Raw genomic sequence first — 27,830 nt, 5'->3', positions numbered from 1 at the left:
TACGCTGACACACTCTAGAACATTATGAGATCAGCCTGACAGTTGCTAGCTTCCCCTGGGCCACTGCCTAAACCCCTCCTCCCTCAACATCTACCTGGCTCCATGCTGTCTGCTGGTTCTCAGGGTCATGGTAGTCTGAACCCTTGACCAGGGTGTAGAAGGTCTCTTTTTTGGAGCAAGGGCCTGGCGGTCCTCAGCCTCTCCAATGTCCTCAGGGCCCTCCTGGCTTGAGAGCTCTACTTCCTTCAGTGGCTGAGACCCTATTGAGCTCCTGGGTTGGGTTTTTATGCTCCCTGCCCCACCCCTTGGCCTCTGTGGAATTAAAGGGCTCAGCCCACCTGGGCTCAGAGGAGTTTTTCCCCTTTGGGTCAGTGAGCAGCCATCCTTGCTCACTACAGATGGTAATTCTGTTCAAACCCTTCCCCCAGTCAAGTGACAGAACTTGAACCAGGCGTCTCCTACATCCTAGGTGAATCGTCTAATAACTGGGCTAGAAGTTATGTGTGAGTTCATCCCACGGGACTGCTGTTTTTCAAATTTGCATATAGGACCCAATCAGGTAGGGATGCTCCAAGCAAACTTATCAGATCAGTTCCCCCAAGCAAGTGAGGGAAACATCTCTCATTTCTTACTTTGTGCATCAGCCTATGGCTGAGGTGTCTGGATGCTTAGAGTGTGGCTACGTATGCATACCCAAAGGCTGAAACATAGACAACAAAATTTTTACTGCAAAAATTTAGTCAAAAACTAATTTTTAGTTTTGTTTTCCTTTCTTCCTCTGAATCACAATGCTAGCCTCACATTTCTGTCTTTCTCTAAAATAACCACGAATTATTTATTTAGTATGGTTTCATAACCATACATTATTGGGAGGCTGCCATTTTTCTCAATAGCTCAAGCATATTCCTACTGTAAGCACTAATAATCTCCACAAAAAGACCTACAGCATGTGAACAGGATTAAAGCAACAAGGTACTACAAGACATTTTAAAATAATCTATAGAAGTAATTCTTAAAGTCTACAGAACAGATAATTTCCTTTCTCCATGTATTTTGAACAACCTCACAGAACATTGCAATATACATTTATATCTGATTTTACACTTTGTATTACATTCTATAATTATAAATACAGAAATCTCTCTGGAAAAAAATAGCATTTCCTATTAAATTATAAAGACATTTTCTGAAGGTGTAGACCAGCTTTCTCATATTATTTCACACATTTACACATTGTAATAACATACCCACTGAGAACATTCTCTCAAATATCCATGCCTGCTTTACTTTCTCAGCAACTCTGTCTCACATCCATTTGGGATTTGCTTATCAATCATCTCAGAGTTCAAGGTCTCATGCATCTACCTAAGGCTGATGTACTGATTCAGCCTTCTGAGGTTACCTGTTTACACATCTTTCAGAACTGACATTCTAGCATAAGGCTCTCATTTGACTTCCTCAAACACCTAGCTGGTCCTGATTTACAGACATCAGTCAGTCTGACATGCTTTTCAAATCATAGTGCATTAATACAGGCCAAGGAGAGGTCATTGCTTTATAAACATAACCAGGGCTAATGGACCAGCACTGGTCTCCATCAGGTTACTGCCTCCTCTTTGTACCATAAAACACCTAAGTCTTGTATACAGCACAGAGCGAATAGGAGTGTTTCTCCACCTCATCTATCTATCCAGGCTTACTGTATTGAATTGTGCCTGTATTAGACCACTTCACAAATGTAATCACTACCCATGTACTGGCAATAATTTCACTGTTTCATAAAAACATTGTTTAAATGGATTTATGTTCTAAGCCTGCTTCACTGGCTCTCTGGTACAGGCAGTCCCCGATTTATGCAGATCCGACTTATGTCGGATCCGCACTTACGAACGGGGCTTTTCTCGCCCTGGAGCTCACGGGCGGCGGGTCACCACCCGTGTCCTCCAGGGCGAGAAAAGCTTCTCCCGGTCTCCCTGGTCTGCTGGGGGGGGGCCAGCAAAGCCGCTGGACCCCCCCAGCAGACCAGGGACACCTGAGCAAAGCTGCCACCTGGGCGGCTTTGCTCCCGGGCAAACGAGCAAAGCCGCCCAGGCGGCAGCTTTGCTCGGGTGTCCCTGGTCTGCTGGGGGGGTCCAGCGGCTTTGCTGGACCCCCCCCCCAGCAGACCAGGGGGACAGGAGCAAAGCCGCGGAGCACGCCCGCAGCGGGACAGCCCGGGCGCGCTTGGGTTGTCCTGCTGCGGGCGTGCTCCGCGGCTTTGCTCTCCGTCTCCTTTGTCTGCGGGCGTGTCAGCGGCTTTGCTCCCCGTCCCTGGTCTGACCAGCACACCAGGGAGATGGGGAGCAAAGCCTCGGAGCACGCCTGCAGTGGGACAGCCCGAACGCGCCTGGACTATCCCGCTGCCCGCGTGCTCTGCGGCTTTGCTCCATGTGTCCCAGGTCAGCACACCAGAGAGACGGAGCAAAGCCGTGGAGGACTTGGGCAGTCCCGCCACCCCCGTCTCCCTGGTCTGCTGGGGGGGTGCAGCTAGTGCCCCCCCCAGCAGACCAGGCTTTTCTTGCCTACCCCTGGGGTAGAGCAGCTGGGGGCTGCCGGGTTGGACCCGCAGCGCCGCTCTGGACCAACCCGGCAGCAACCCAGCTGCTCTGCCCCAGGCGTCCTGATTCAGCAGCGGCTGAGTCAGGGCGCCTAGGGCAGAACAGCTGGGGTGCTGCTGGGTTGCTCCAGTAGCGCCGAGGAGCTGCGCTACTGGAGCAACCCAGCAGCACCCCAGCTGCTCTGCCCCAGGCGTCCCCAAGTCAGCTGCTGCTGAAACTGACCAGCAGCTGACTACAGGAAGCCCGAGGCAGAGTTGCTCTGCCCCAGGCTTCCTGGAATCAGCCGCTGATCAGTTTCAGCAGCAGCTGACTTGCGGACGCCTGGGTTTCTTAAGTTGAATCTGTATGTAAGTCAGAACTGGCATCCAGATTCAGCCGCGGTTGAAACTCATCAGTTTCATCAGCGGCTGACGCCAGTTCCGACTTACATACAGATTCAACTTAAGAACAAACCTACAGTCCCTATCTTGTACGTAACCCGGAGACTGCGTGTATTTGCAGTCATAGAATCATAGAATAATAGGACTGGAAGGGTCCTCAAGAGGTCATCGAGTCCAGCCTCCCGTCCTCAAGGCAGGACCAAGCTCCGTCTACACCATCCCTGACAGTTGTCTATCTAACCTGTTCTTAAATATCTCCAGAGAGGGAGATTCCACCACCTCCGTTGGCAATTTATTCCAATATTTGACCACCCTGACAGTTAGGAATTTTTTCCTAATGTCCAATCTAAACCTCCCCTGCTGCACTTTAAGCCCATTACTCCTTGTTCTGTCCTCAGAAACCAAGAGGAACAAATTTTCGCCTTCCTCCTTGTGACACCCTTTTAGATATTTGAAAACCGCTATCATGTCCCCCCTTAATCTTCTTTTTCAAAACTAAACAAGCCCAGTTCATGAAGCCTGGCTTCATAGGTCATGTTCTCTAAACCTTTAATCATTCTTGTCGCTCTTCTCTGTACCCTTTCCAATTTCTCCACATCTTTCTTGAAATGTGGCGCCCAGAACTGGACACAGTACTCCAGCTGAGGCCTAACTAGTGCAGAGTAGAGCGGCAGAATGACTTCACGAGTTTTGCTTACAACACACCTGTTGATACAACCTAGAATCATATTTGCTTTTTTTGCAACAGCATCACACTGTTGACTCATATTCAACTTGTGGTCCACTATGACCCTTAGGTCCCTTTCCGCCATGCTCCTTCCTAGGCAGTCGCTTCCCATCTTGTATGTATGGAACTGATTGTTCCTTCCTAAGTGGAGCACTTTGCATTTCTCTTTATTAAACCTCATCCTGTTTACCTCTGACCATTTCTCTAACTTGCTAAGGTAATTTTGAATTATGTCCCTATCCTCCAAGGAAGTTGCAACCTCACCCAGTTTGGTATCATCTACAAACTTAATAAGCGTACTCTCTATCCCAATATCTACATCATTGATGAAGATATTGAACAGTACGGGTCCCAAAACGGACCCTTGAGGAACTCCACTTGTTATCCTTTTCCAGCAGGATTTAGAACCGTTAAAAACAACTCTCTGACTACAGTTATCCAGCCAATTATGCACCCACCTTATCGTGGCCCTATCTAAGTTATATTTGCCTAGTTTATCAATAAGAATATCATGCGAGACCGTATCAAATGCCTTACTAAAGTCTAGGTATATGACATCCACCGCTTCTCACTTGTCCACAAGGCTTGTTATCCTATCAAAGAAAGCTATCAGATTAGTTTAGCATGACTTGTTCTTCACAAACCCATGCTGGCTATTCCCTATCACTTTATTACCTTCCAAGTGTTTGCATATGATTTCCTTAATTACCTGCTCAATTATCTTCCCTGGGACAGATGTTAAACTGACCGGTCTGTAGTTTCCTGGGTTGTTCTTATTCCCCTTTTTATAGATGGGCACAATATTTGCCCTTTTCCAGTCTTCTAGAATCTCCCCTGTCTGCCATGATTTTTCAAAGATCATAGCTAAAGGCTCAGATACCTCCTCTATCAGCTCCTTGAGTATCCTGGGATGCATTTCATCAGGACCTGGTGACTTGCTGACATCTAACTTTCCTAAGTGATTTTTAACTTGTTCTTTGTGTATCCTATCTTCTAAACTTACCCTCTCTCTGCTTGTATTCACTATGTTAGGCACACCTCCAGACTTCTTGGTGAAGACCGAAACAAAGAAGTCATTGAGCATGTCTGCCATTTCCAAGTTTCCTGTTACTGCTTCTCCCTCTTCACTAAGCAGTGGGCCTACCCTGTCCTTGGTCTTCCTCTTGCTTTTAATGTATTTATAAAAGGTCTTCTTGTTTCCCTTTATGCCTGTAGCTAGTTTGATCTTATTTTGTGCCTTTGTCTTTCTAATCTTGCCCCTGCATTCCCGTGTTGCTTGCCTATATTCATCCTTTGTTATTTGTCCTAGTTTCCATTTTTTATATGACTCCTTTTTTATTTTGAGATCATGCAAGATCTCCTTGTTAAGCCAAGCTGGTCTTTTGCCATATTTTCTATCTTTCCTACACAGCGGAATTGTTTGCTTTTGGGCCCTTAACGTCCCTTTGAAATACTTCCAACTCTCCTCAGTTGTTTTTCCTTCCGTCTTGCTTCCCATGGGACCTTACCTACAAGTTCTCTGAGCTTATCAAAATCTGCCTTCCTGAAATCCATTACCTCAATTGTGCTGGTCTCCCTTCTACCTTTCCTTAAGATCATGAACTCTATTATTTCGTGATCACTGTCCCCTATACTGTCTTCCACTTTCAAGTTCTCAACTAGTTCCTCCCTATTTGTTAAAACCAAATCCAGAACAGCTTCTCCTCTGGTAGCTTTCTCAACCTTCTGAAACAGAAAGTTGTCACCAATGCAGTCCAGAAACTTATTGGATAGCCTGTGCCTCGCTGTGTTAGTTTCCCAACATATGTCTGGATAGTTGAAGTCCCCCATCACCACCAAATCTTGGGCTTTGGATAGTTTTGTTAATTGTTTAAAAAAGGCCTCATCCACCTCTTCCACCTGGGTAGGTGGCCTGTAGTAGACTCCTAGCATGATATCACCCTCGTTTTTTACCACTTTTAGCTTAACCCAGAGACTCTCTACACAGCTATCTCCTACGTTCATCTCCACTTCAGTCCAAGTGTGTACATTTTTAATATACAAGGCAACCCCTCCTCCCTTATTTCCCTGTCTTTCCTTCCTGAGCAAGCCATACCCTTCCATACCAACATTCCAATTGTGCGTCCCATCCCACCAGGTTTCTGTAATACCAATGATATCAAGTCAGTTGTCTCCAGGCAGTGCTGGATTGAGCCATACTTGCACCCTGGGCAGCGGGCGCATGGTGAATGCACGGCCCGGCCCCGGGCATGTGGCGCATGCACGGCCCAGCCCTGGGCATGCGGCGCATGTGCGGCTCCGCCCCTGGGTGCACGGTGCCCCTTACCACTTCAATCAGGCACCCCGCATAAGTTGGTGCCTCAGGCAGCTGCCCGGCTAGCCCCCCCCTTAATCCAGCCCTGCTTCAGGGGGGGCTGACAGCTTCCACAGGTCCCCAGGCAAGGTGTGTGTGTGTGGAAAGAGTCTTGAGTGGAAGGGGTGGGGCCAGGGTAGCCAACCCTCAGTGCCACCCACAGCACAGCACAGACACCCTCTCCACCAGCCCACAGACTTGTATGGAGCATGTGGGGCAACACTCTGGCAGCAATTTAAAGGGGCATGAGGCTCTGGCCACTGCTGCCGCCACAAGAGCAGTGACTGTGATGGGGAGCCCCAAGCTCTTTGAATCACCAAGCCCTGGGGCAACTGCCCCTTTGCCCTTCCCCACTGGAAACTTCTGGCATTTTGCGGATCTTTCACCAATGTTTCTCAAACTCTCAAATCAACTTACTAACTGTTCCCTTTCCATTCTTCTACACTTTGTATATAACAAGTTATCTCTGTGCCACCCATGGCCATGGCTCAGTTTTCTCATGCATCTAATGAATTCCTCATCCTTCAAACCTCTGCTTACAACAAACTCCTTCCATTAAGATTTTTGTGAGTATATGTCAGTTTCTAGTTTAACTGCACACATGTTTCTGCTCTGCATTGTCTGGGCTTGAATTCCACTCATTTTTCACAGCGAAAGGCTGTATCTTCCTTTATGTCTCTTTATCACAAGTGGTTTTAGCAGCACTTTAAGTAAATAAATAATAATTTAAACAAAGCAGTAGTGGAAGACCCAGAAATGAAGAAGAAAAAATAAATATTGCTGTCCTTCTCACTGAATCATTTCCATGAGCAAATATTCCACAGTGGATTCATCTTTTATTCATTTTGTTTTGTCAATAGCTCAATATGAAAGTAGAAATAATAGGCTGCCCTTTCTACATACTTCAAATAATCTTCCAAAATGCACCAATTTTTGAAGATCGAGCATTGTAATGGCTACCGGATTTGCCTGCCAATTGCTTATTTAAATTACAAAATGCCTTCTTAATTTAAAAAAAATTCCAAGTCATTTGAATCATCCTCTTCTGCTCCAGCCAGCAGCTCTTTGCCTCATATTTTAACACTATATTTGTATGTTGTCAGTTTCCTATGAAAACAATTTTCCCTTATAAGAGTTGGTGAAATAACCTAGCACAATTGTTTCCACTTTTTATTTGGAGCATTATGAGTTTTTTTCCAAGATGACAATTTCTTTGATCTACTTCCACCTTATTCCCTAACCCTGGCAACCCTAGGGGCAAGACCGTCCATTTTAATCTCCAAAGATGTAATAACAAATAACAAAGTTGCTAAGGTTACCTCTGTATTTTCTAAGGGAACTGACCCAATTTTAGCTACTTGCTCAGGGACTGCTTTAAATCTTTGGAAAAACTTTTAGAGAGGCAATTGGCTTTCCTTCTCAATTTCCTCCTTTGTCTCAGCTACAAACTGAAAGAACAAACTTGTTTTCTTTCATATGCGTTTAGCTGGTATAATGTTTAACAATTGTTATGAACATCCTTTCATATCCTGAATAAGAGGAACTGAGATAGAATATCAAGCAGTAAGGATATATCAGGAAGGCAAGCAAAACTCAAAAGGTTGAACACAGTCCCAAAACAGCTAAACAGTTTTAAGAACATAAGAACGACCATACTGGGTCAGACCAAAGGTCCATCTAGCTTAGTATCCTGTCTTCCCACAATGGCCAATACCAGATGTCCCAGAGGAAATGAGCAGAACAGGGAATCATCAAATGATCCCTCTTCTGACATACATTTCCAGCCTCTGACAAACAGAGGCTAGGGACAACATTTCTACTTATTTCCCCTCCCTCCCCCCAAAAGTGACAAAACTTCAGAAGCACAGCAGCAGAAAGGAGCAAAATCTTTTCCATCTCCTGTACATTAGTTTCCAGACATGCAAATCAAAGAAGAATGTCACATGCCCAGCAAACACAGAAATAATCTGTGCAGGTACTTCAGGAGTATCATTTGCAAAACAGCTAAGTGTTGATGAGCTTCCAACTACTTTCAAGTCCTGTTGGATTTTGCCATAGTGTTATATTATTTATTTCCCTGATATTAGGCTTTACCCGGTAATCATGCTCAACTAGTAAAAAAAATTAAAATCAGAAGGCCACAATCCTTAAATCTTACTTGTAGAAGCAGATCCACTGATAGAATTAGAATGACAGAGTATGACGTAGGTTATGCTCTCCCACAGAAAAAACGATAGAAAGATCAAAGCTGGATGGAATTTCTGTAGCCTTAATGCCTTACTATATGGTGGAACACAAGGAGCTTACTACAAATAGAATGACCAAAAGTTTTGGCCTTCTAAATCTATATATGTTTCAAGATTGTCTCCATGGAAGCCTCTGTCTTTCATGGAACTCTGAAGTCTATTTTAGCAACACATATCAGAATTAAAGCTGGGCAGGGAACGATGTTCCCATCTGCTGAGAATTTTCAAAACTTTGGCTGTCTCTAGACTACAAAGTTCTACCAGAAAGAGATACGCAAATTGCGAACTGCAATTTGCATATCTTTTTCCGCTTTTCTTCCAAAAGAGTCTTTTCTGACAATTGGCCCATCCAGACTGGACCAAATGTTGGGGGAAAAAATCCTCTTCAGGAACATCTCTTCTTCCTTATAGAATGAGATTTACAAGGATGTCGAAAAAACGTGTCTGTTTTTCCGATTTTTTTTTCTGAAAAGCAGATGCGTTCCTTGGACGCAGCAGAGCTTTTCCAGGATGGCTCTGAGGGTATGTCTACACTAGAAAGTTAGTTCAAACTAACGGACGTTAGTTCGAACTAACTTTAATAGGTGCTACACTAGCGCTCCGCTAGTTCGAATTTGAATCGAACTAGCGGAGCGCTTAGTTCGAACTAGGTAAACCTCATTTTACGAGGACTAACGCCTAGTTCGAACTAGCTAGTTCGAACTAAGGGCTGTGTAGCCCTTTAGTTCGAACTAGTGGGAGGCTAGCCCTCCCCAGGTTTCCCTGGTGGCCACTCTGGCCAACACCAGGGAAACTCTATGCCCCCCTCCCGGCCCCGGACCCCTTAAAGGGGCACGGGCTGGCTACGGTGCCCGTGCCAGGTGCAAGCCTGCCAGCACCCAGCTAGCAGACCCTGCACCTGGCACGGCACAGAGCCACCCACCCGATGCCCCCCAGCCCACCCCCTCTTGCCGGGACCAGGCTGGCGGCTCCCGGGAGCTTGCCCTGGACCGCAAGAGGCGGGCACCTTCCTGGGCTAGTGCGGACATCGTGGACCTCCTCCACAATCTGGCCACCTAGGACCAGGTGTGCATGAAAATCAAGGGGGTCCACTGAGACTCCCGACACTGAGCCCTGAGCTTACAATGGCCGTCCTGGGTCAGACCAAAGGTCCATCTAGCCCAGTAACCTGTCTGCCAACAGCGGCCAACCCTAGGGACCCTGGAGGGGATGGACCGAAGACAATGACCAAGCCATTTGTCTCGTGCCATCCCTCTCCAGCCTTCCACAAACTTTGGGCAGGGACACCACTCCTACCCTCTGGCTAATAGGACTCCATGGACCCAACCTCCATGACTTTATCTCACTTCCCTTTAAACTCTGTTCTAGTTCTAGCCTTCACAGCCTCCTGCAGCAAGGAGTTCCACAGGTTAACTATTTACTTTGTCAAGAAGAACAACTTTCTCTTACTAGTTTCAAGCCTGCTACCCATTCCTTTCCTTTGGTGTCCTCTAGTCCTTCTTTATGGGAACTCAGGAAGAACTTTTCTGAATGCACCCTCTCCACCCAACCCCTTCTTTTAGAGACCTCTATCCTGTCCCCCCTCCGTCTCCTCTTTTCTAAGCTGAACAGTCCCAGTCTCTGTAGCCTCTCTTCATCTGGGACCTGTTCCCAACCCCTGATCATGTTAGTTGCCCTCCCCTCTCCCAGCCTTTCTCTTCACCTCTCCCACCTCCTTTTCCCAGTCTCCCCCAGTTTTTTTTCAATAAAGACAGAGTCAATGTTGGAAGAAACGTTATCTTTATTTTGTACATCAATAAGAAGGGGGGCTAAGGAAGGGTAAGTGAAAGGAGGTGAGGGAGGAATGGGGTACGAGCCCCCGATGGGGAGGACTGGGCTGGCTCTGCGGGCTTCTGGGGGTGGAAGCTCTCCTGCAGCCCCCCAATTACTCCCTCTCCCCAGATGGCAGCCTGCGGCAAGTGCAGCTGGGCTGATGGCCGAGTGGTGTGATGTGCCCAGTGTGGGCACTCAGGGCACTCCAAGCCAGAACTTCTTTGCAAGCGGGGCACCCCTTAGAACTGTGTGTCCGGGGTGGGGGTCGGGACCCTTTAAGCGCAGCCCTCGGCTAGCCTGAGACAGCATCTCCATGCTCTAAGTCCTCCTTTTATGCCCTGCCGGCACTGCTTCCGGCCATCCTTAAGCCCTGTTCAGAGTCCACTCAATGTGGACTTGCTAGTTCGAACTAGCAAAACGCTAGTTCGAACTAGTTTTTAGTTCTAGACGCGTTAGTTCGAACTAGCTTAGTTCGAATTAACTAATTCGAACTAAGTTAGTTCGAACTAGCGCTGTAGTGTAGACGTACCCTGATATCCCAGAAAAACTCTGCAGTCTAGACATACCCTTTGAAACTATTTCCTACCCTGAATAAGGATGAAAAGTCAAAAGCTCAAAAATTCTTGCAACCTGACAAGTCAGAGGGAGGAAAAATCCGATAGGATTAAACAAAATGTTTTATTTAGATATTTTCTAAACATTTCAGTTTTGGTTTTAAATTGTGTATATATATATATATATATACACACACAAATCTGGACCCAGTATTCAAGATAAAAAGCTGCGCAATATTTCTGAATACTGTGCCATAAAAATGTTTTCACTGTTATTTTTCACTCTATTTTTATGCACCCAAACAACTTAGTGATATATGCTTTTGTAATTGCTGCTGCACTGCGTATTTTTTTTAAACTATCCACAATGTTTCCTCAATAGAAACACATAAAATGTCCTGGTTTGAAAACCTTACAGTGAATGTGAATAGATGTTTCAAGATAGCTGAATGATTAAATTGTTTTAAGCTATCTCCCTCAAAAATATTGCACTACGTTTTTAATGTTACCTTTTTATAGAGTTAAATGAAATGTTTGCATTACTGCTGTAGGGATGAAAGAGTAAACAAGATACAATGGATTCTGTCAGAAAAGCTGGCAGTAGCCTTGTACTACTGTCTCCATGGTGAAGTGGAGAAGAGACAAGGAAAAACAAAGAGTCAATCAAGAATCCAGACCAACTGGAGATGTTTATGTTTAATAATAATCTATCTTTAACCTAGTCATAATACTCATTACCTATCCATTGACTTTCAAGTTGAGATGCAAAATTACAATGGGATAAGACACAAGGCACAAGTCAAGCTGAAATTAAGGTATGAATGTCAAAACAGCTTATGAATAGATGTATCAAAAATAGAATACAAAATATTGTCACACTGAAGCAATCAAAGGGGGAAAGTGTGAACAGACCCTAAATCAAAATGCAGGTTAAACCTCTCTGATCCAGGACCCTCTTGTCTAGCAACATCTGGGGTTGGGCAGAACCACAGATGTTGCTGGACCAGAGAGCCCTGCAGCAGAAAGTAGGGGCTGGCTGGAAATCAGGTGGCAAAGGGGCTGGCAGTCAGGAGCCTGGCTAAGGCCAGAGCTGGAAGCGGAACCAAGCTAGCAGCTGGGGGTCTGGACAAGTCTGGGAGCAGAGATGAACCAGTAGGAAGGGGGCTGGGAGAAGGAGCTGGGGCGGTGGTCAGGGGTGGAGCCAGGTTGGGAGTGGAGCCAGTCCAGCGTCTGGGGGGTGGGAGGGAAGAGGGGCGGAAGCCTGGCCAGGGCAGGAGCTGAGCTGACAGCCCGATAACTGGGACTGGCTGTGGGGATGGTGGCCGAAAGGGGAACCTTGGAGTGGGGATGAGTGGCAAGGAAGGGAGTCCTGGTGGTTGGGAAGCTGGTGGCCCTCTGGGAGATCTGAGAAGCTGGCAGCAGATGACCCCTTCACTGACCCCTCTCATCTGGCATACTTCCCCGTTTGGGACCAGTCAGGCAGGTCAACCTGTATTTGAACTGCAAAAGAGAAGAAAAAAGAGAGCAGGGAAAGGGAGGAGGGAAGAATTAGAGAATTGTTAGCACTGAAAAAAGGCTCTCAATCAGCCAGTCCTGGTCTGATTTTGTTGTTATTTTAAAAAAGAAGATAGACAAGTTTCACAACTCAAATTGAGCTTCCACTCTATACCACTCACCAGACTATTGTAAGGGATCACATCACTGGGCCCCCATGTACTTTTAGCCTACAGATTCTGAAGAAAATCTAGATATTATTTTTGGTTTAGGGCCCCTAAGCATACTCTTGGGGTTGAAGATCCTGTCTAGAGTCCCCTCTGTCAGAGCTGAGACCTCACAATACAACTCACCAGTCCCTGTTATCATCTCAGACTTCCCTGTAGCTTATCCATACTCTTTCCCAGAAATCCAGCAACTCTAATTGCAGAGACTTTCTTTAGCCAAACTTCATTAATCACTTTGTAGAAATAACCTCTCACTCTGCAAATGATTTTGACAATTGTTAGAACTCCCCCCCCCCCCCCAAAAAAAAATGGAAAGCAGGAATGGCAAATATTGACAAGAAACCAAGGTTTAATTAAATAGGATCCCAGAAAGAGGTGGATGTTAGGAATAAAGGCATTAAAGGGAATCAAAGATGACCCTCAGTGAGACCTCAGCCTCCAGTTTACACAAGGGGATAAATTCAAATTAGGATACACAAATTAAGCTACGTCAATTGTGTAGTTTAAGCCAAAGTATCTTAACTTGAATTTTGGTGCTGCCCCCACTCAGGGAAGACAAAGGGAGCACACTCTCTCTTGAGCTTCCCTTACTCCTCATAGAAGCAGGGCTACCGGCATTGACAGGAGCACCCCTCTCAGTTCGAATTAGCGTGTCTTCACTAGACCGGCTAATTCGAACCCCAGAAGATTGGCTGTGCCTGCTTCGATATTATCTGTAGTGTAGACATGGCCCAGGATGGCTACAAACTTAATACTTAATCCAACTTTAAGGAAAATTCACAGCCCCACAGCTGTGCGAGAATATGGGTACGTCTACACTACAACGTTAATTCGAACTAACTGAGGGTATGTCTACACTAGAAAGTTAGTTCGAACTAACGGACGTTAGTTCGAACTAACTTTCCTATGCGCTACACTAGCGCTCCGCTAGTTCGAATTTGAATCGAACTAGCGGAGCGCTTAGTTCGAACTAGGTAAACCTCATTTTACGAGGACTAACGCCTAGTTCGAACTAGCTAGTTCGAACTAAGGGCTGTGTAGCCCTTTAGTTCGAACTAGTGGGAGGCTAGCCCTCCCCAGGTTTCCCTGGTGGCCACTCTGGCCAACACCAGGGAAACTCTATGCCCCCCTCCCGGCCCCGGACCCCTTAAAGGGGCACGGGCTGGCTACGGTGCCCGTGCCAGGTGCAAGCCTGCCAGCACCCAGCTAGCAGACCCTGCACCTGGCACGGCACAGAGCCACCCACCCGATGCCCCCCAGCCCACCCCCTCTTGCCGGGACCAGGCTGGCGGCTCCCGGGAGCTTGCCCTGGACCGCAAGAGGCGGGCACCTTCCTGGGCTAGTGCGGACATCGTGGACCTCGTCCACGATCTCCGCACTAGGCACAGGAAAGTGGCCGTCTAGGGCAGGAGAGCTGCCAGCCTGGCCACCCAGGACCAGGTGTGCATGAAAATCAAGGGGGTCCACTGAGACCCCCGACACTGAGCCCTGAGCTTACAATGGCCGTCCTGGGTCAGACCAAAGGTCCATCTAGCCCAGTAGCCTGTCTGCCCACAGCGGCCAACCCTAGGGACCCTGGAGGGGATGGACCGAAGACAATGACCAAGCCATTTGTCTCGTGCCATCCCTCTCCAGCCTTCCACAAACTTTGGGCAGGGACACCACTCCTACCCTCTGGCTAATAGGACTCCATGGACCCAACCTCCATGACTTGATCTCACTTCCCTTTAAACTCTGTTCTAGTTGTAGCCTTCACAGCCTCCTGCAGCAAGGAGTTCCACAGGTTAACTATTTGCTTTGTCAAGAACAACTTTCTCTTACTAGTTTGAAGCCTGCTACCCATTCCTTTCCTTTGGTGTCCTCTAGTCCTTCTTTATGGGAACTCAGGAAGAACTTTTCTGAATGCACCCTCTCCATCCAACCCCTGCTTTTAGAGACCTCTATCCTGTCCCCCCTCCGTCTCCTCTTTTCTAAGCTGAACAGTCCCAGTCTCTGTAGCCTCTCTTCATATGGGACCTGTTCCCAACCCCTGATCATGTTAGTTGCCCTCCCCTCTCCCAGCCTTTCTCTTCCCCTCTCCCACCTCCTTTTCCCAGTCTCCCCCAGTTTTTTTCAATAAAGACAGAGTCAATGTTGGAAGAAACGTTATCTTTATTTTGTACATCAATAAGAAGGGGGGCTAGGGAAGGGCAAGTGGAAGGAGGTGAGGGAGGAATGGGGTACGAGCCCCCGATGGGGAGGACTGGGCTGGCTCTGCGGGCTTCTGGGGGTGGAAGCTCTCCTGCAGCCCCCCAATTACTCCCTCTCCCCAGATGGCAGCCTGCGGCAAGTGCAGCCGGGCTGATGGCCGAGTGGTGTGATGTGCCCAGTGTGGGCACTCAGGGCACTCCAAGCCAGAACTTCTTTGCAAGCGGGGCACCCCTTAGAACTGTGTGTCCGGGGTGGGGGTCGGGACCCTTTAAGCGCAGCCCTCGGCTAGCCTGAGACAGTATCTCCATGCTCTAAGTCCTCCTTTTATGCCCTGCCGGCACTGCTTCCGGCCATCATTAAGCCCTGTTCAGAGTCCACTCAATGTGGACTTACTAGTTCGAACTAGCAAAACGCTAGTTCGAACTAGTTTTTAGTTCTAGATGCGTTAGTTCGAACTAGCTTAGTTCGAATTAACTAATTCGAACTAAGTTAGTTCGAACTAGCGCTGTAGTGTAGACGTACCCTTAGTTCGAATTAGTTAATTCGAACTAAGCTAATTTGAACTAACGGATCCAGACTAAAAAACTAGTTCGAATTAGCGTTTTGCTAATTCAAACTAGCATGTCCACATTAAGTGGACCCTGAACCGCGGTTAAGGATGGCCGGAAGCAGTGCCGGCAGGGCATCAGAGGAGGACTTAGAGCGTGGAGATGCTGCCTCAGGCTAGCCCAGGGCTGTGCTTAAAGGGACCCGACCCCCACCCCGGACACACAGTTCTCAGGGGTGCCCCGCTTGCAAAGCAGTCCTGGCTTGGAGTGCCCGGACTACCCACACTGGGCACATCACACCGCTCGGCCATCAGACCGGCTGCACTTGCCGCAGGCTGCCATCTGGGGAGAGGGGGCAATTGGGGGGCTGCAGGAGAGCTTCCACCCCCAGAAGCCCGCAGAGCCAGTCCAGTCCTCCCCATCGGGGGCTCATGCCCCATTCCTCCCTCACCTCCTTCCACTTACCCTTCCCTAGCCCCTCTTCTTGATGTACAAAATAAAGATAACATGTGGTCAAAACTAGAAACTCTCTTAATTTAACAAAACTCGGGGAAACTGGGAAAAGGAGGTGGGAGAGGAGAAGAGAGAGGGTGGGAGAGGGGAGGGGGAAAACTGGGAGGAGGGAGCTGAAAGGGGGAAGCAAGGGAAAGCAGGGGGTGGGGAAACCCAAGGATCAGGGGTGGGGGTCTCGCCGGGCCAACTGCCTCCCAGCACGATGAGGGAGGGGGTCTAGGCGTCCCCGGGGGGATGGGGTGGAGGGTGCGGAGGTTGAGGTGGGGGGTGTGGAGGTTGTGGGGTTTGAGGAGGAAGAGGTGGGAGGGGGCAGGAGTGGGAGGAGGGACAGCAGTTGGGGGGGCAGCAGGCGCAGGACCAGCACGGGGCACCATGCTCTGCAGCAGGAGCTGCAGGTTTGTGCTCAGCCCTCAGAGCTCAGCCAGCAGCTCGTGGCGGACCTGCAGGTCTTCCCGCATCCAGGCCTGCAGTGTGCGGTGCACGGCTCGCAGGGCCCCCAGGTGCTGGTCCCGGTACTCCTGTTCCGTGCTGGCAGTCTGGAGCAGGCCGCGGGTGTGGGAGCATGTCCCGGGCGGGGTGGTGCGCCCTGCACGAGCAGCTGGTGCAGCTGTAGAGAAAGAAGAGAAGTGGTCAGTTCTCCCTAGGGACGCAGAGGATGATGCCCAGGCCCCTCCCCCACCCCGCAACGTGAGGGGGACCATGTCCTGCACCGTCACAGCTGCTGTGCTTGTACAGAGGTCATGGTCAGGATATCTGGCTCTCCCCGGGACTGGGAGCTGCCCGAAGACCGCACCCATGTCCCTGTGCCATGTATAGTGTGGCCGGGGCGGTGGGATGGAGGGGAAGATGTCCCCTGCCTCCGTGTAGAGGGGACATGTGAAGGGAAAGCATCCTGCTGGGTCCTGCCCTGGGGTCGGGAGCATGTCACGTCTCTTTGCACAAGCATGTGCCTATTGGGCAATGGCCCCTGGGTGTCACGCAGCTGGAACCACCTGCCCAAGGGTGGCATGGCATGTGCTCGCACGTGCACAGGTGTCTGCATGATCCATGGAAGGCATGGCCCATGCGCGCGGTCTCTGGTCTCCCTCCCACCTCCCCCCCCGAACTACTTAATTCAAACTACTTACCCGGTACGGTCTCCCTTGATGACCCTGCTGGAACAGCTGGCGGTGGCCCCTCCGGTGCGCCCAGGTCAGGGCCCTCTGGCCCCGGCTCGCTGTCCCCCGGGCTGGCACGGACCGCCCCTCCCCCCAAGAGTTGGTGGAGGGTGGGGAAGTAGGGGCAGGTGGCAGCCCCTGCAGCGGCGCCGCCCCTTGTGGCCCTGGCGTACCTCTGCCGCAGCTGCTTCAGCTTAATTCGCACCTGCTCTTGGGTGCGCCTGTGTCCCTTGCGGGCCATGGCGGCTGCTATGCGGCCGTAGACGGCCACGTTCCTCCTCCTAGTGCGGAGATCTTGGAGACTGGGGGCCTGCCCCCAAATTTCAATGAGGTCCATGACCTCCGCACTAGTCCAGGGGGCCGCGCGTCATCTACGGCCCCTGACTGGCCCCTGGGTGCTCAGGGACTGGGCAGGGGACGGCTCACTGCCACTGGCTGCCTGGCTCATGGTGGGGCCACTGGCTCAGGGGTAGACACTGCTGGCAGGGCTGTCTCACTCCAGTGCCATCTGGCCAGAGTCTACCCCTTTAAGGGCCCGGGGCTGGGGAAGAGGAGAAGAGTTTTCCTGGTTGTGCCCAGAGACGCCACCAGGGGGAACCTGGGAAGGGCTAGCCTCCCACTAGTTCGAATTAAGGGTCTACACAGCCCTTAATTCGAACTAGTAAGTTCGAACTAGGCTTAATCCTCGTAAAATGAGGTTTACCTAGTTCGAACTAAGCACTCCGTTAGTTCGAATTAAGTTCGAACTAACGGAGCGCTAGTGTAGTGCCTATGAAAGTTAGTACGAACTAACGTCCGTTAGTTCGAACTAACTTTGTAGTGTAGACATACCCTATGTTAGGTAGATTCTTCTGTAATTCTTATTATGTTTTTTTCTATGTCTGTGATTTTGTATATATTAGTCATGGTATTATTAATATTTACAGCCTCTAATGATGTTTTACCAATCATCTTCATAATTAATCTCTAGCCATCAGCAAACAAACCCATTATTTGTGATAAAGACAAGACATTTTGCACACCAAATTCATTGTAAGGCTACAATTCTTTTACACTGCAGTGTGTAAAGGGGTTCTAACAAATTCAAAAATTCACAGAGTAGTCTCTGATGTAACTGCCTTTTTAGTGGCATCAGCACTTCCAAATCAGGAAGCTGCTAGGGAGAAGTCAAAAGGAAAAAATATGTAGCACTTTAAAGACTAACAAGATAGTTTATTAGGTGATGAGCTTTCGTGGCGCCGACCCACTTCTTCAGATTCTGAAAGTGTATTGGCATGACCACATATAACAAAGGAATACAGTAAACAAATGATGTACTAACAAATCAGATATTAGAGCAGAAGGTGGGGGTGAGAGGCAAGGAAGAGATAAAGAAGGAGGAAATAGCTTATTGTAAATCAGTAAGTGGCTAATCTGGAGTTACTACCACTATCAATAGGTAGGGAGGCTGTCTTTGTAATGTGTAAGGTAATTAGCATCTTTATTAAGGTCCATTCGCAAGTCAGCGAATCAGTGAGCTATCAAAAATAAAACCAACCAAACAATATGATCATGTATAAATTTAGAGAAAGTTTTTATGAACTCTATGTAGGATCTGATGCTCATGGTAATGTCAAATAGCCTCATATTCAATGTAAAGCTTTTTTATATGTCAGAGTAGTGTGTATTGACCTTGTTCTATTCAGGACTTACATTCTTTTTGTGGAATATAATCCTTCAAAATATTCTTGTATTGTGGGTGAGATTATGACCCTGTGAAAGCAATGGTAAAACTTTACCAGCTTCAGTGGAGTCAGGAAATGGTCTAAGTCATTCAGGTGGAAGGCAGAAGATCTGAGAGTATGGGCCACTATTCCTTTACTCTGTGAACCAGGTTCTGATGTTCAAGGCTATGTGTAAACCACTATTGAGCACTTCATGGCTACTCCATTGATATACACAGTCAGTTTGTTACCTTTTTTTCCTCAGACAGTTGCAGAATTATTTTGAAATAGCTTCAATAGAAAAAAATACATAACAAATGCTGTCATGGGCTGCAATTCTTTCATGTTAATTGGTATGTTTTCAAAAAGAGCACCTATTTATCTAACTCCAGATTTAATCAGATGTTGCTATATTAAGAGGAGCTTGACTGAAGCTGTAGTTGGGCCATGGTAGCAGAGGGTGAGACTGAGGACTGCTGATAACCCTAGAAAGGGGTGAAAGATTGGAGTGGTGGTCTCAATGTCAGGGAGTGGCTGTCATGGTCCTGGGAAGATGCGGGTCCAGAGCCCAAGGATGCAGAGAGCACAGAGCAACAACCAGCAAGACCCCAGCAAGAGGGCAGCCTCAGGAGAGTCAGAGCTAATTCGCAATGTGACTAGAAGAAGGCGCCATGGCAGTGAGTCCTGACACAATTATAGCCTCATTGTGTTCCTAAGGGAACACGTAATACATTATTATGCTATATGGGTTGGACTAGTCTTGTAGCATCTGAAAGGATTTCTGAATTATTTTGAACTCTCTAATGCAATTTTTCCCTAATTATAAAACATTAACATATTTGTTAGCAATTTGGATGTAGTTTGATTAGCACTTGATATGAAGGCTGGATTGTGGTTGGCATCCTTGAGTGTGCTAGGGGCAAGGATGTATAAGAAGCCTTCTTCTCTCATGGGTTAATGACAATTGCTATTCTTCTACACAGGTACTGGTTTTTCCTAATGCACTCTGGGATGAAAGGCACCACAAAATAGATTAGTGAGTGGAAAGAGATTTTCCTACGGTGCTGTGGCCAGCAGAGCATGCTGTGCTATTTTATACAATCCCTTAGTTCACAGCACAACTGAGCCCACACCATCATCTGCTTGCACATGAAGGCAAGCTTTGACCACGGGGTGGGAGGATGTTAATTTTTCTTGTTGGTGAAAAAAATCAGTTCATGCATAAGGAGTAAATGTACCTTCCAAAACAAAGACTTTTGCCTGCCAGTTTTCCCACAAAGTGTTCCTAATTGCAGATCCAAATAATATTGCATGTTGTATGAATAAACTGGAAACACTATCATTCCTGAAAAGAATCTAGAGAGGCTTTGCAGAGTGTTATCTGAGCATAAGGAATTCCTTTAGCAAGATCCCACTTATTGTTGAATTTAAACATACTCAGCAGCAATGAACCTCAGTTTTCATGGAGACTATTTTGAAATGTCATGTTACATGCTCCCAATATTTGCAATTACAATCAGAAACAGAGTGTACAGTGAGTTGCTGACAGTAGGCTACATCTGCAATATATATAATACACACGTAAAATAGAAAGACAGGCAGATATAGATATACCAAAATTACAACTATCAGTTTAAAAATTTTTCTTTATCTATACTGGGTTTTCACATTCTACTGTTTTATTTCCATGGTGAAGGTCTACTATACCTCCTATTAATGCTACAAGAACAGAATATTACAGGTTGGACCTCCGTGGTCCGGCTCCCTTGGGATCTGACCAGTCCACAGAAGGGAGTTTACTGGACGAAGAGAGGTAAGCCCCTCTGCTGAAAGGCTCTGGGTTCTGCTGTCCCGGAGCCTCCGGAGCTCAGCTTCTATGGGCCCCGTGGAGCACCATGTTCAGTCATGGGCCACTGGTATTCCACAGCCCCAAGGCTGCCCCATGGTGCCAGGACTCTACTGGTTCAGCAACATCAATAGTCCAGCAGATGCTGAACCACGGATGTTGCCGGAGCAGAGAGTCCCGGATAAGAGAAGTTCAACTTGTATATCACAAATAAATAATGGAAAGTGGTTAATTAACATTGGTTTTATCATACATAAACTCTTTCCATGGAGACCTAAAAAGTGTCAGTTAGAATCCCAGCTGCAGTCACGCTTGGAGCCACCTTTCCATTTCTGCAATCCTGTGGCCATTTCAACCTGCAGTGTAACACACAGCAGCCTGTGGGCTGCTCTATGTTATGCCACTGAAACCATTTATTAGGGAAATTGATGGCTGAGGATCAGAAGAGTGTACCTGGCTACACTCTTGTCCCTCCCAAGCCTACATACATCTTACAATGGGAGTGTGAGAGCATGTGGCAAAAAGTTGGCAAGTTCAGTTTCATGGTACCAGTGGAACACAAGCTCCTCTTTTAGGGTACTTTTCTGGATGATTTGTGCTGCAAAGCAGCTGTAAGGAGGTTTAAGTGTCAGGCCTTATCATCTTATGTCATGCTTCTCAGATTTCAATTAACTTTCTCCTGAGACCAGGAGCAGATGACGATTTTCTGGGGCCCCGAGCAGCACAATTTTGCGGGGCCCCCCTTTGACATGGCGCATGCATGGTGGTGCCATGCACATGCGTGGGGCCCCCCTTTGACACGGCACATGTGCGGGGCTTCTTGAAGTGCGGGGTCCGGGGCGGCCGCCCCGCTCGCCCTGCCCTATATCTGCCCCTGCCTAAGACAAAAGGAAATGCATTAATTGACAAACAATTTCTATAAAACCATGTTCACAAACAAAATGAGGAGAATTTTGGCTTTTATACCTCAACATATCCGAGAGAGAGAGAGGAAGCACTGTACTGCAGGGGGGCTATGGAGAAAGAAGTCTAGCTGAATAAAAGACTACAGCCATGGATCAATTCAGTCATTAATAGCTGTTATCCAGAGTCAACTGGTTAAAAATCTAACTACAAATAGCTCTATCACTCCGTACACACTCTATCATGCCTCTGCACCTGGCTCAGGTGCAGAACTGCGGCTGGATTCCATGCCAGCAAATTTAACCCAAACTCAAGGCCAAAACCTACTCCCAATGGCAAAACTCCCATGCCCCTCATTTGTTGCTATGATGTATACAAGTCATACAAATACAGACATTTAAGATGGTACTGTAAACAAACTATGATTTGTCATGTAAATCAGTTCAATAGGAATTTTATTTTATTTCTGCAGACAAAGTATCTTGGGAAGCATTTGTTTTTAACATGCTGTGGTCTGGCATAGGACAACTAGAGTGCTGTATCTGAGCCAATGTCCCACAATTTTGATGATGCAGGAAGTTAAGCGGATTAATTCGAAACATTATAAAAATTACTGTGACAGAAAATATACAAAACACTGAGACGGGAATGTCTGTCTCAGTATAAGCAAGGCCAGAGTTAATAACAAGTGCATTTAATGTTGTTGGATATTAAATACAATTGAATGAATTACTTCAATACTTCTGTGCCTCTTAATGACAGGACTGGGTCTGCTCTTGATAATGAGAGAAAGAACAGATTGCAGCGTAGCTTGTTCTTGGTAATTATACATTTTAATTTGAAATCTAATAAAGCTCAAGTTGTATGGCAGATGGAAACCCTTGGAAAATGAAATTTGAGCATCACAGGGAAATGTAGATGTATAAAAGCTTTGATAAATCACCTGGTGAGCACACTTCTTATTTAAAAGTACATCACCAGTCTCACACACTTGTAGAGGAAGCTTAATTAAACCAATGAAATACATAAAAGAAAAGAAAAAGGAAAGATTTAGCAAGCCTTGTTTTATGATGGGAAAGGTCCTTTTTTCTTCTTCTCCTCTCTTTCTTTCTCATTCCTCTCAGACAGCACTGCCTTTTTTCCTACAGATTGACCTGATTTTCAATTCACTCGTCTTCATAATGGATGAAGAAAAATGAAGTTCGGAAGGAATAAAACATAAAGCAAGAAATGACTTGTCAAGGTTTAACCCTGTAGTGATATGACCTATGGGTCACAGTAACTCACAGATATGTCCATTGTGGTATAGCACACCATTTGTGAGAGACAACAAGGTAGTTTCTTTTTGTTTGCTTATGCAGAAATGTTCAGTGAATTCCAAGTTATTAGATTTATGACTGGAACAATGTCCAGTAGGACTTGGTCTGAGATCATCACCTTATTTCACAAAGGATCCTAAACTGCCATCAGATGGGAATAATTTTCAGTTCCAGTAACCTGAATCCATTTCATTGGTGACCTAAAGGAAAAAAGGTCTATTATTTACTGATCTCCTGAGACACAAACCGAATAGTTAAGAAATGTTTTCTTTGTGCATGCCATTAAAGATCAAAGTTGTCATTTGATTGCTTTGAGAAAGGGTAAATATATATGTTTTGCAGTTTAAATATCATGATAGAAGAAAATCTAGTATTGCCCGATGTTTCATTATAAGCAGCTGTGAAATACAATTACAGTATCATTAATGCTACCCCCAGGAGTCCTGTAAAACAGAATGTTGTTTCAAAATGGGGCTGTCATATCATGAAATTTACAATAAAAATAATGTACCAGATCAAGGTGCCTAATGGAGTTGGACATTATTTTTCATTCTCTGAGGTGCTGAACTATAACCAGGATCCTTTTCATTAGGTTTTTTTCAGTATTCTAACTAACTAGGCACAATGGAATTGGGGAAAATTGGGAGTGCTTCCTGGACAAATTTGTTTTCATTAGTTACATGGGGGGAAATATAACAAGGAACAATGCTCCTATAATTCCTTCATGGCAACACTTCCCCCTCCCCTTCTCCTCTCCCAAAAACACCAAACAAAACCTCCCCCTTCCTCACCCAAAAGGCAATCCCCCCCCAAAGAAAACCAACAAAAACACATAGAGAGGGGTAGATTCTTAGACGTTTAAGACACATCAGCTTTGTGGCAGTACCCTCTGGAATAAAAGCATATGGTTCTGTAAATGTCAGTGCAAGTTATGTACATCGTTCCCCATTTGTATATAGAAAACAGAGGTGTTGATAACCCTGAAGAAAATTGCATGATGCGTTGTTTGAAATATGTGGTTCACAGGTATCTACTTTTAATTCACATAATGCAAGGTAAGGTTTTCTGGTACATATTTGGAAAACAATGTCAAAGGCCCCAAAAATAGCAGATTTCCTGTCTGCTGTTGAAATATTCATTAGTGATGAAATTCCACCCTTTACAGAGGACATGCATAAGATCCATATAACACTTAAGTCATCTGCAGATGACTTCACACTTGTGCACACATCTGCACAAGTGTGAAATTCCCCTTGATGACTAACACAGGGTACGACAGAACACAATATCAATTCCATTTTATTATAAAGGAATAGCATAAAATGGCTGAAACTCTATTGACAGTGTGCTTCCTCTTTAACTGATAAGATGAACTATAATACTGGTAGTGCTTATATCTTTCCATATCTGGTACATTATTAACCTTTTTATGTACCTGGATGATTTACTTGGCGGTACTTTTTGCATACTCCAGAGTTCAGCAGTCATTATGAAAAGCACTGTTGTTTCTGAACACAGCTGGAGGATCTGTCAAATCAACCTCAACGATGCATTAAAGCTCAGAGCTACTATAAAGCAGAAATAATGAGAGAGAGCACACAAGTTTACCAGATTCAATCATATGAGGATAGGCTCTCCTTGTGTGCTATGTGCCCCATAGTCACAAATTAGACATCCAGACAAAAAGTTGTAGACCATGAAGATTGTTAATTTCTTCCTCAGCTGGTTGCTTTATTTATGGCAACGGTTAGCCTACCTCTGTAGGTTATCTATAGGTTAATAACTTATTTGCTTATGACCAATATGAAGTCAGATACCTGTTTTTCTCAAAGTTGGTTTTAGAGTTTAGTACCTAGATGGGTGCAGTTACACTAAAATATTCAAAGTCCACTGAAATTAAAGGAAGGCTTCCCTTACTGACTTCACTGGGTTTTGGTTCAGGTTCATAACATTTCTGATTTACCCAGATCAAATTTCTTGACATAGTATTTCTGATGTAAATGGCTCATCTGAGATGAAATTATACTCACATTTAAAAGGAAGGTCATCTGTCTATCACCTTCTTCCCCCCCCCACCACCACCCTCCACACAGCAGGTATTATGTTTTGGCTGATGGTCTGCTTGTTAAATGTCAAGAATACAAAACAGTTTGAGATTGTCATATTTCTGGTCTTTCTGATTTAAGTCACATGCTATATATAAAAAAGACAACAACACAATGACCTACTATCATCTGGTGGTGATTATTACAGATATACTGTGCTGTGCATTTACCAGACCACCTTACCAGATTTAATAAATGTCTTGCACCTACATGACAAGCAATCAACATCAAGCAGATGGCCGGCTGATTTTTAAAGTCTAGCCACTTTATTAGAATTAATCCACTTTTTTGACAATAATAGTTCCCCAATTTAATAATGAAGAGTTGCGTATTAACATAATGAACATTTTCTTCCTAAAATTACAGCTCATTTAATCGTTCAGATTCTCTAGTTCAACTAAGCTGCACTCAGAACAGGAACAGGAAAGTGGATAGAAGGCAAAATTGGCTTGATGCCACCATTAAGGCTTTCTAATTCTGAGAACGGTTGGTGAGTGTTCAAGGTTCTGGTGTAATTTAGAGAAGGCTCTAATCTATTTATCTCTGGTTGACTCCCAAAGCCAAGAATAGTCAAAGCAAGTTACTCTCTTCTGGTACATCATATGCATGCCACAACAAAGGTATACATGGACTGTAAAGCAGGAGAGAATTTCCCTCAGAGGAGAGTACCCCTTCCATCAAAATATCCTATTAGAGCACACTCCTGAGAGGTGGGAAACTCCCTGCTTAATTTCTTTCTCCCGATCTAGCAGAGATGGGAGATGTGAACCTAGGTCTCCTATATCCCAGGTGAGTACTCTAACCACTGGCTTGAAGTTCCAAGGTGAGTTGCAATGTTTCCTCCTCCAGTTAGATTTTGAATGGCACCCAAATTGGTAGGTGCCCTCTGAGCATCCTACCTTGTAAAGGTAGCAGTACCACAACCCCCTCACAACAACTTTGTGACACCCATCTCCCCCTACCCCCCAACTCATTTTAGGATCAGGATTGGTACAGTTACAACACCGTGAAATTTCCGTTTTAAATACCTAAAATCTAGAAATTTAAATCCTATGACCATGCAGTTAACCAAAATGGATTGTGAATTTGGTGTGTATAATCCAGACAATAGAAAGTACCCACAAATGATTCTTAGAGCATATATTTTAGGAAAACATCCAATCATGATTTCAGCATGGAGAATACAACATGATACTTGTTAAATTACTCCAATGCTTAACTATTCTCACTGTTAAAAATCTACTCCTTATTTCCATTCTGCATTTGTTTAGCTTCAACAGCCAGCCATTCGGTGATACATTTCTCTGCTAGACTGAAGAGTTCATTTGTTCCCCATGTAGGTACTTACAGACTGTAATCCAGTAATCCCCTACCTGTCTCTTTATTAAATTAAATACGAGCCGGTAGAGTCTAAAAGGCACATTTTGTAATTTAATCATTTTCATGGCTCTTTTCTGAAACCTCACTCCAATTTATCAACATCTTTTTTACACTGGGAAAAATGTCTCTGAACTGCCGCTTTCCCTTTTCTATCTTTTCTTTCTGCTCTCCGCTGACATTGCAAGAGGAGGGGAGCATTGCCAGATAGGACCAAAATATCTCCACAAAAATGGGGCATGGTTATATTTAATAAACTGATATGTTTAAGAGTTTAAAAAAAACATAATGATATTTACACTTATGTAATCTTGAATATGGGATGGCAATGAAGTGTGCATTAATTAGAATCCTAGAGGAGTAAGAAATCTCAGTGTGTTTCAAGATCAGTTTCATAACAATTGTCTCTCAGGCTATGGTTATATTAGAGCTTCTTGCACCAACACAGCTTCTGCTGCTTGCAGGGGCTGCAGCAGTCAAGCCAATGGAAGAGCTCTCACCCAGGGGCTTAAAGCTGATACATTAAAGAGCTTACACGGCACAGGTTCATTGGTGCAGCCATGCTGCTAGAAAATTTCTAGTGTAACCACTGGACTTCCTAAAGCTACCATTCAGCTTTTTTTTTTTTTTTTTTAGAGCCCGGCTGACAAAATTGTAAGTGTTATCTATAAAAGTCCTGCTGGATGATGGCTGCGTAGTTTTCCCACAAGCCCCAGAAGTAGAAATCCAAAGGAAGCTGAGAGTGAGAGCACAGGTAAACACTTAGAGTATGTCTACACTACAGCACTATTTCGAATTAACTTAATTCAAAATAGTTAATTCGAATTAAGCTAATTCAAAATAACTCATCTATACACAAAACTATTTCGAAATAGCATTTTGCTCTTTCGAAATAGCACGTCCACACTGGGTGGACACGAACCGAAGTTAAGGCTGACCGGAACCAGTGCCGGCAGGGCATCAGATTAGGACTTAGTGTGTGGGGCTGCTACCGGAGGCTAACTGAGCTCCATGCTTAAAGGGACCCTACCCCCACCCCGGACAGACAGTTCTCAGGGTTCCCCACTTGATTGTCTACCTCGATGAGGGACAGCAAAGCAGTCCTGTCTTGGAGTGCACTCGAGACACCACAACGCTTGGCCACATGGAGCCAGAGCTGCCCCTGGGCATGCCAGTGCATCTCATGGGGTCATTGCCATCAGCCCTGCTGCACTTGCTGGAGAATGCCATCCGGGAGGTCCATCGGGGGGCTGTCAGGATCCAGGAGGCCCTGAGAGAGAGAGTCCACCCCGAGGAGCCCACAGAGCCTCCCCAGTCCTCCTCACCGGGGGCTCGTGCCCCATTTCTCCCTCATATCCTTCCACTTATCCCTCTCTAGTCCCCCTTCCTGATGTCAAATAAAAGATACATATGTTCAAAAATAGAAACTGGGTTTATTGAACAGAACTCGGGGGGGGGGGGCGTAAATGAATCTCTGGGGAGACTGGGAAAAGGAGGTGGCAGAGAGGAAGAGTGAGGGTGGGAGAGGGGAGGGGAAAACCTGGGAGGAGGAAGCTGGAAGGGGGAAGAAGAGGGAGGGGAAGCACAGGGCTCAGGGTTGGGGGGTCTCACCAGACCAACTTTACTTTCATGCTAACCTGTTCATGGGTTCGCATGTTGCCTTTGGTGGCCAGGCTGGCAGCTATCCTGTCATAGACGACCACATTCCTCCGTCTAATGTGGAGATCATGGACGTTGGGGCCATGCCCCCCAAACCTGAATAAGGTCCATGATCTCCAC

The 27,830-nt window shown here is 46.0% G+C and overlaps 1 long non-coding RNA gene across 1 annotated transcript; it reads left to right on the top strand.

Annotated features, from left to right (window-relative positions):
- The first annotated feature begins 73 nt into the window (after positions 1-73).
- Positions 74-22,875, top strand: LOC112544268 (uncharacterized). The gene is made up of 5 exons (XR_012900782.2): positions 74-367; positions 470-559; positions 11,427-11,484; positions 20,198-20,314; positions 22,399-22,875. It is a non-coding gene; the product is annotated as an uncharacterized LOC112544268 (long non-coding RNA).
- Positions 22,876-27,830: the final 4,955 nt, after the last annotated feature.

Source organism: Pelodiscus sinensis, chromosome 1 (genome assembly GCF_052426305.1).
Source record: "Pelodiscus sinensis isolate ZL-2025 chromosome 1, ASM5242630v1, whole genome shotgun sequence".
NCBI classification, from domain to species: Eukaryota; Metazoa; Chordata; order Testudines; family Trionychidae; genus Pelodiscus; species Pelodiscus sinensis.
This window is presented reverse-complemented; position numbering and strand designations above follow the sequence as displayed.